The sequence below is a fragment of the Schistocerca serialis genome, chromosome 10 (assembly GCF_023864345.2).
Source record: "Schistocerca serialis cubense isolate TAMUIC-IGC-003099 chromosome 10, iqSchSeri2.2, whole genome shotgun sequence".
Lineage (NCBI taxonomy): Eukaryota > Metazoa > Arthropoda > Insecta > Orthoptera > Acrididae > Schistocerca > Schistocerca serialis.
The window spans coordinates 100,813,469-100,821,719 of NC_064647.1; positions in this window are offsets into that span (position 1 = coordinate 100,813,469).

Sequence of the window (8,251 nt, forward strand, 5' to 3'; positions counted from 1 at the left end):
TATGACCCTTGATTTCGATGTTTCACATAATTTCTTGTTTTGATCAGGTTTCCTGTTGTGTCCATTTCGTAGGGGCAGCCTAGCAAAATCGTCAATCACCGTACTTGAAAGGTCCAACTTCTTAACTGTTTGACGATTAAAGAATTTCATTTCGCTGTACGCACCCATTTTTGTTTTTTCATCACATAATAACTGTTTCTTGTGTGGCATTGTCACAGTCGTGGTTTATGTACACAACACGCAATGTCACTAATGGTGTCTTTTTCCATCTGCAGAAAAGACACGTACGCACGCGCTAACACGGCACAAAGCCGACTACTTTTATACTGAGTTCGGCGCTCAGCCACCTGAATCGTTCATGTCTTGTTACACTACTGGCCATTAAAATTGCTACATCACGAAGAAATGCAGATGATAAACGTGTATTCATTGGACAAATATATTATACTAGAACTCACATGTGATGAAATTTTCACGCAATTTGGGTTCAGAGATCCTGAGAAATCAGTACCCAGAACAACCACCTCTGGCCGCAATAACGGCCTTGATACGCCTGGGCATTGAGTCAAACAGGGTTTGGATGGCGTGTACAGGTACAGCTGCCCATGCAGCTTCAACACCATACCACACTTCATCAAGAGTAGTGACTGGCGTATTGTGACGAGCCAGTTGCTCGGCCACCATTGACCAGACGTTTACAATTGGTCAGAGATCTGGAGAATGTGCTGGCCAGGGCAGCAGTCGAACATTTTCTGTATCCAGAAAGGCTCGTACAGGACCTGCAACATGTGGTCGTGCATTATCCTGCTCAAATGTAGGGTTTCGTAGGGATCGAATGGATTGTAGAGCCACGGGTCGTAACACATCAGAAATGCAACGCCCACTGTTCAAAGTGCCGTCAATGCGAACAAGCGATGACCGAGACGTGTAGCCAATGGCACCCCATACCATCAGGCCGGGTGATACGCCAGTATGGCGATGACGACTACACGCTTCCAATGTGCGTTCACCGCGATGTCACCAAACACGAATACGACCATCTTGATGCTGTGAAAAGAACCTGGATTCATCCGAAAAAATGACGTTTTGCCATTCGTGGACCCAGGTTCGTCGTTGAGTACACCAACGCAGGCGCTCCTGTCTGTGATGCCACGTCAAGGGTAACCGCAGCCGTAGTCTCCGAGCTGATAGTCCATGCTGCTGCAAACGTCGTCGAACTGTTCGTGTAGATGGTTGTCGTCTTGCAAACGTCCCCATCTGTTGACTCAGGGATTGAGACGTGGCTGCACGATCCGTTACAGCCATGCGGATAAGATGCCTGTCATCTCGACTGCTAGTGATACGAGGCCGTTGGGATCCAGCACGGCGTTCCGTATTACCCTCCTGAACCCACGGATTCCATAATATGCTAACAGTCATTGGATCTCGGTCAACGCGAGCAGCAATGTCGCGATACGATAAACCGCAATCGCGATAGGCTACAATCCGACCTTTATCAAAGTGGGAAACGCATTTCTCCTCCTTACACGAAGCATCACAACAACGTTTAACCAGGCAACGCCGGTGAACTGCTGTTTTTGTATGAGACGTCGGTTGGAAACTTTCCTCATGTCAGCACGTTGTAGGTGTCGCCACCGGCGCCAACATTGTGTGAATGCTCTGAAAAGCTAATCATTTGCGCCGGCCTAAGTGGCCGAGCGGTTCTAGGCGCTACAGTTTGGAACCGCGCGGCCGCTGCGGTCGCAGGTTAGAATCCTGCCTCGAGCCTTGATGTGTGTGATGTCCTTAGGTTAGTTAGCTTTAAGTAGTTCTAAGTTCTAGGCGACTGATTACCTCAGAACCTAAGTCCCAAGGTGCTCAGAGCCATTTGAACCTTTTTTTTTGCATGCTCGCTTTCAACGTTCTGGGGGCTGCACCTGTTATTAACCCTCCGTTGATCGCGCGGATGACGCTCGTCATCCACATGACTTTCCCGCTCAATTTTGTCCGACAGGGCAGGATTGCGTCCGCGCCATTTTCAGTACTTTTCTGTTAATTCTCCAGCAGTTAGCTCCAGTCACTGTTGGCTTTCAGTTACGAAAGATACACTGTTTATGAAACACTATTATAATCTGGAGTCAGCCGTGTCGGCTCATATCGATAGTGCCACTCTGGTGGTTTATCTTTCCTGCCACGGTCAGGGCGGTAAGCAGCGCCCTCTGGGGCCTACGTGAGGAGTAACGAGGCGAGGTCCTGTGGGGGGTGTGCTCCGGGACGTGGTGGGAGACGGTTGTCTGGTTGACGCAGCGAGTGTGGGACCGGACCTACCGCATGGAGATATACAAGTTGGCTCTGAACGGAAGGCGCCATAGCAAGCAGCGGGAAGCGGGCGTCCTGAAATTTGTGTGAAGGAGTAACGATTTTTGCATTGGATGTCCCAGTGGTTCCCGAGAGTTGCGGTGGCTGCTTTCGGAGAAGAGAACTGGTAAGAGCTTGTGTCTACGCTCTTTTCCGTACTATGTTATAAACGGGTGAAAATCAAGCGCTTGTATTGACTATACGGGACCTGGTGATGTAAAATTACATTTGTGATTGAGTCTCACCTGTACTGTGACAATTTAGAGGCGAAAACTGTGGTGGTTTCATTAGGTCCGGCTCTTTGCTGTGCAACTAAGGGAGTCAGTTATTTGGGGTAACTGAGGGAGCACCATTATGTTGGTCTAAGTGATACTTTCTCCACGTTTTGTCTATGGCTTTGCGAATCGAAATGATGGGGGAGTACACGTGTGAGTAATTTGCTGCTGTTGTATTGAAGGTTATGTTGTAAAGACTGTTCTCTGGTGTATTAAATCACGCGCTGATTTGTAGCCAATCTAAGCAGAAGTTAGCATTGCTACTTGCTTATGTGCTACTGTCCTTATGATTGGCGTTGTTTGTCTTTTGATTGTGGGTGTGCTCACGTTAAAAAAAATTACGGCTACTATTCATAAGGGTTGTCTAGTAAGGAAATTGCTTAAGCTTTTATCATATGATGGTCTGTTTGCCTATCACATTGGCTTTCTATGCAGTAACTGAAGGAATGTGTATGGTGGTTTAAGATTGTAGGCTAACTAGTATTTGAACTGGTGTTGAGGTTAAGGGCGAGATCAGCATCCCGCAAACCCGCACGTTGCGCGTGGTTAAATGTTCCGCTATTGGAGAGCCGGCCCTCTGTTCTTGGATTGTGTAAGCATACGTGATGAGTGCATCGCTGTAGTTTTTCGCGTGCTAAAGTGCGGGGTGTCGGTGCCGTCCTAGGGCTAGACTTGTGATGTATGTTATGTTGAAAGGGCATTAACTGTACCAAACTCAAGAGAGATTTTAGTTTGTTTTAGGTCTGTATATGGAATGATGTTGATATTTTGTCGATTGCGGCAATAACTTCCTGTGTGGGGAGATCCTCTGAGGGACTTGTATTGTACTGTTGCAGTGCAGCCCATCTGAAACGTGCCGCTTAAAACTTGGGACTGGAGCTCTCTGATGTTATATATTACTGCTTAATCTTAAATGTCTTGGATGTAATATGGTTGTTGAGGATTATGTAATTAATTTTCATCGCTGGTTCCTTAAAGGAAGTATTTCGTCAGAGCCTATTTAAATATGATTTTAACTAATCATTCAAGTTTTCTAGTCTTGCTTTCTTAAAAGGCTTTCAGTTAAATGATTGCTGTTTGCCTGTTTAAATGTTTGAGTGACTTAAAGGAAAAGAATATTATTTTGTAATTTGTACTGATTGTTCCTTTTGGGTAATACCTGACTTATGTGTTCAATAAATGAGTGTCTAGTCAACGGTGATGCACTGTTCTATTGCTAGCCTACCCCTTCCACTCACAGCCTATTGAGCTGCTTTGTGTCGAAACTGTGTCCAGAACACCCCTCTGACCTCACACCTCATGGAGGACACTGGTCATCCGCGCGAGCTCTGCTGCCACAATCTGAAACAAAGTAAGTCTGTATTACTTTATTGCTCTCCTAGATTCAATCGATCTCTCATGTGCGTAAATTTGGACTTATTGAAACTCACTGCAGTTACCTTCCGTGTTACCTAGTGTTCTCTTTATTTTTAGATTGTGGCAGAAATGTCAAAAGCAAAAAAAAACCTCGGACAAAGTTTAGTAGATATCCTAATGTACGGTTGGAATGGTTCAATGAGCTGAGTGATGAATATTCTCACAGTGATAGCGCTGACTCAGAGAATGTGTTCATGAAAGCGGTCATGATTCAGGAACAGAACAAGAAGTGCCAGAGAATGATGAAGTAACTCAAGAGGATGCATTTCTTTTAGGGAAAGATGGAATAACTAAACGGAGGAAAAATAAATATCCTACCATTGTCAGAAACAGATCTTGTAATATTATTACGCATTTGCCTGGACCAAAAAATCAGGCTCGTATAAAAAAGACAGAAATAGAAATTCTGAATTTGTTCTTGGACGAAAACATAATAAGTATCATCGTAACAGGCACTAATATATACATTAGTGAAGTTTGTGGTAACTTCTCTGGGGAAAGGGATGCTAAAGAAACACTGGGCTAGAGGTCAGAGCTTTCAGTGGTTTGTTATATCTGTGTGGATCTTTGAGATGTTCTAGGAAGAGTATATCGAAATTGTGGGATAACTCAAAGGGAAACGGACTTGAATCATGTTATTTATGCATAGACGAAAACCGATTCAGTTTCTGTTGACATGACTTAGATTTGATAGTATCCGTGATAGCGGTGTCCACAGAGAGACAGACAAGTTGGCTCCTATCATAGAGGGACTTGAACTATTTTCAAACGATTGCCAAAAATATTTGTCACCTAGTGAATATCTTACTGTTGACGAACAGCTTTTGGCATTCAGAAGAAACTGCCCATTCCAAACAGTCAATACAGGGTGAAAAGTATTTAAACTGAGAAACTCTGGGAGATTATAAGGGACATCAAAACAAATACAATTCCCTAAAGTCATTTTTTCCAATGAGGAGTATTTAAACCGGTAGAGGAAGATTTCTCTGACGGCAAATTAATTAAACCAACAAACACTTTTCCATTTTTTATGACCAAGAGACAACACATTAACACAACCCAATTTCAATTACAGTAGATTTTCAAAAATGCCTCCATAGACACGTGAACAAAGGTTACACCGTCGGATCATGTTCTGTCTGACACGGGCAAAAACCCCAGGAGTATACTGAATTGTTCCTGCTGCTGTTACCATCCGGGCAACCCGATCATCTTCTGATGCAACAGGGGTTGCGTAAACAAGGTTGCGCATCTCTCCCCACACAAAAAGATCCAGAGGAGACATATTTGGGGATCGAGCAGGCCATGGTACAGGACAACCTCTGCCAATCCACGTTTCTGGGAACCGTCGGTCCAGGAATCGACGCACATGACGACTGAAATGTGCCGGCGCCCCGTCTTGTTGGAACGACATGCGTTGTGTTGTAGGGAGCGGGACGTCTTCCAGCAATTCTGGCAATGCTCTGGCGAGAAAATTGTAATAGTGCCTGCCATTTAATGGCCTAGCAGCAGATACGGCCCAATTAAACAGTCCCCAACAACACCGACCCACACATTAACGAAGAACCGCACTTGATGAGCGCTAGTAACTGTGGCATGTGGGTTATCCTCATTCCAAACATGCAAATTGTGCATGTTGAAGACTCCATAACGCAGAACGTTGCTTAATTGGTAAACAACACAGAGGATGGAAGTGTAGGATGCATTTCACACTGTTCCAGGTACCACTGCGGAAACTGTGCTCTGGGTGGATAATCAACTGGTTCCAGGTTATGGACACGCTGTAAGTGAAATGGACGTAGCAATTGCTCTCGAAGGACTGTTCTTACATTCGTCTGATTCGTCCCCATGTTACGTGCAATTGCACGAGTGCTGACTGAAGGATCCCGCTCCACATGCTGCAAGACAGCTTCTTCAAATTGCGGCGTTCTTACCGTGTGACGGCGTCCCTGTCCAGGTAATTTCCTAAATGACCCGGTCTCACGCAGGCGTTGGTACACAGCAGCAAAGGTCTTATGATGCAGGATACGGCGATGAGGATATTGTTGTTGACAAACCCGCTGTGCAGCTCGTCCGTTATGGTGCGCTACGTAGTACGCACCAACCATATCAGTGTACTCACTCCAGGTGTATCGCTCCATTAGTAAACAGAGACAATGCACTACTACACTGGTGGATGGAAGTTCAACTGAAGAACGTAATACGCCTTCTAACAACTGAAAAGCGTAATACGGCCTCCACCGGTTTAAATAATCCTCATAGGAAAAAATGACATCAGGGAAAAATATTTGTTTCGATGTCCCCTACAACCTCCCAGATATTGTCGGTTTAGATGCTTTTCACCCTGTATATCCCTAGCAAACTAGCAAGGTATGGGCTAAAAGTATTTGCTTTGGTTGATGTAAAAACAGCTTACACTTTGAATTTAGAACCGTAGTTCGGTAAGCAACCAGAGGGACCATGTAATGCTAGTAATTCATTCGAATGGTCGAACTGTTTCAAACGTTAGAATATATTATACTGTGTACGAATATTAAATGTATTATATTTATATTTAATAAAAAAAAAACATAAAATCATTCACAAGGGCCGTTCAAAGTACACAAATAGACCGCTTGCTTTGTGAATGACTGCTGTCATCCGCGCGAGTGACCATGTCGCGAATTTTCGAGCGAGTAGCGGATGGTTAATATACCAGCTATTCGCATTTGCAATGGCTTATCTCGCGCTTTCATTACCCTGTGATCTTGCAATGTTAATCACTTAAATATGTTACACTGACAAATGGATTCCGGAAATTTCATTATTATTATTATTTTCGATTATTCTCATTTAAAGAGAGCGTTTGAACTTGAATTCTTTATGATTATTGTTTATGTTTTTTCTGAGCCCAAATTTTCTTCATGTGTTCATTGTGTTGTTTCTTTCGCTCCGCCGTCCATTTGCATCCTGGTCTCTTCTGTGTTGTGGTGTCAAATTTATGTTTTTTGATGATGTTACTGAATTCAGTTCTATTTTCTGCATCATTTACTGTTATGTGTGATTGTCTGAGGTTCTCTTCAACTTCTTTTATCCATTTTGTTTTTCCCCCGCCTGAGTTGATGACTTTAAGAATTCGCTTTGAAATTCTGTTTTCATTCATCCTGTGGATATGCCCGTAGAACTGCATTCTTCTTTTCCTTATTGTATCCGTAATCTTGTCTGTGTATTTACATAATTCTGATATTGGTCTCTTCTTCCAGATTCCTTGCTCTTGTATCGGACCAAAAATATTCCAGAGAATTTTCCTTTCTTGTTTCTCTATTTCTTTGATTTTAGTTTGCCCACCTATTTGTGTTGTTTCAGATGCATACAGTGCCTCCGGAAGTACGACAGTGTTGTAGTGCCTCAATTTTGCGTTAGTGGATATGGACTTTTTGTTATAATAGTTCCACGTGAGTTTATATGCTTTCTGTAGTTTTTTTTATTCTTTCCCCATTGGCCTTTAGGTTGATCCCTGATGGCTGGATGATTTCTCCCAGGTACTTAAAATGTAGTACTTGTATGATTTTTCCCATGGGTTGTCACAATAGGCAATTTGTCTTGTGGCACTCTTTGTATGTATTTGGTTTTCTTACATGAGATTTTCAGGCCAGTTCTTTGTGCAATTTTGTGTAACTTCTCTATGGCGTTGGTGGCTTCTTTTCTATTATTTGTGAGGATTGCAAGGTCATCCGCAAAAGCTAAACACTTCACATTGAATCTGTTATCTTTTCTAAACACTTCAGATTGAATCTATTATCTTTTCTAATGCCAATTTGGATTCCTTTGACTTGTTTTTCCCATGTCCTGATAATTTTTTCAAGAATTACTTTTTGAAGTTGCGGTTTTTGCCATCAGTGTATTTTCGATCGGATGATAATTCGAGAACAAGAAACGACTTATTTCTGATCCGCTCCGAGTGTGTTACTGCGGACGCAAGTAGCATGGAAGACGCTGGGCTCCAAACAGTAGTGTGTCTTGCACATTATTTAAGTATGTGTACAAATGTGACGTCTGGAGCAGAAGACGATGCGGTTTCCGAAGTAGAAGAAGAGTTGAGGTAGCAACTAAGACGCTTATTATTGCAGCAGACCATCATTTCTAGACGCACCTCATTTTTAGAATTGCAGATGAATGGAAGCTCCCCCCGATGACACACACGTGTAACCGGATCGGACATGTGCTCCCACCCGCGGCTGTGC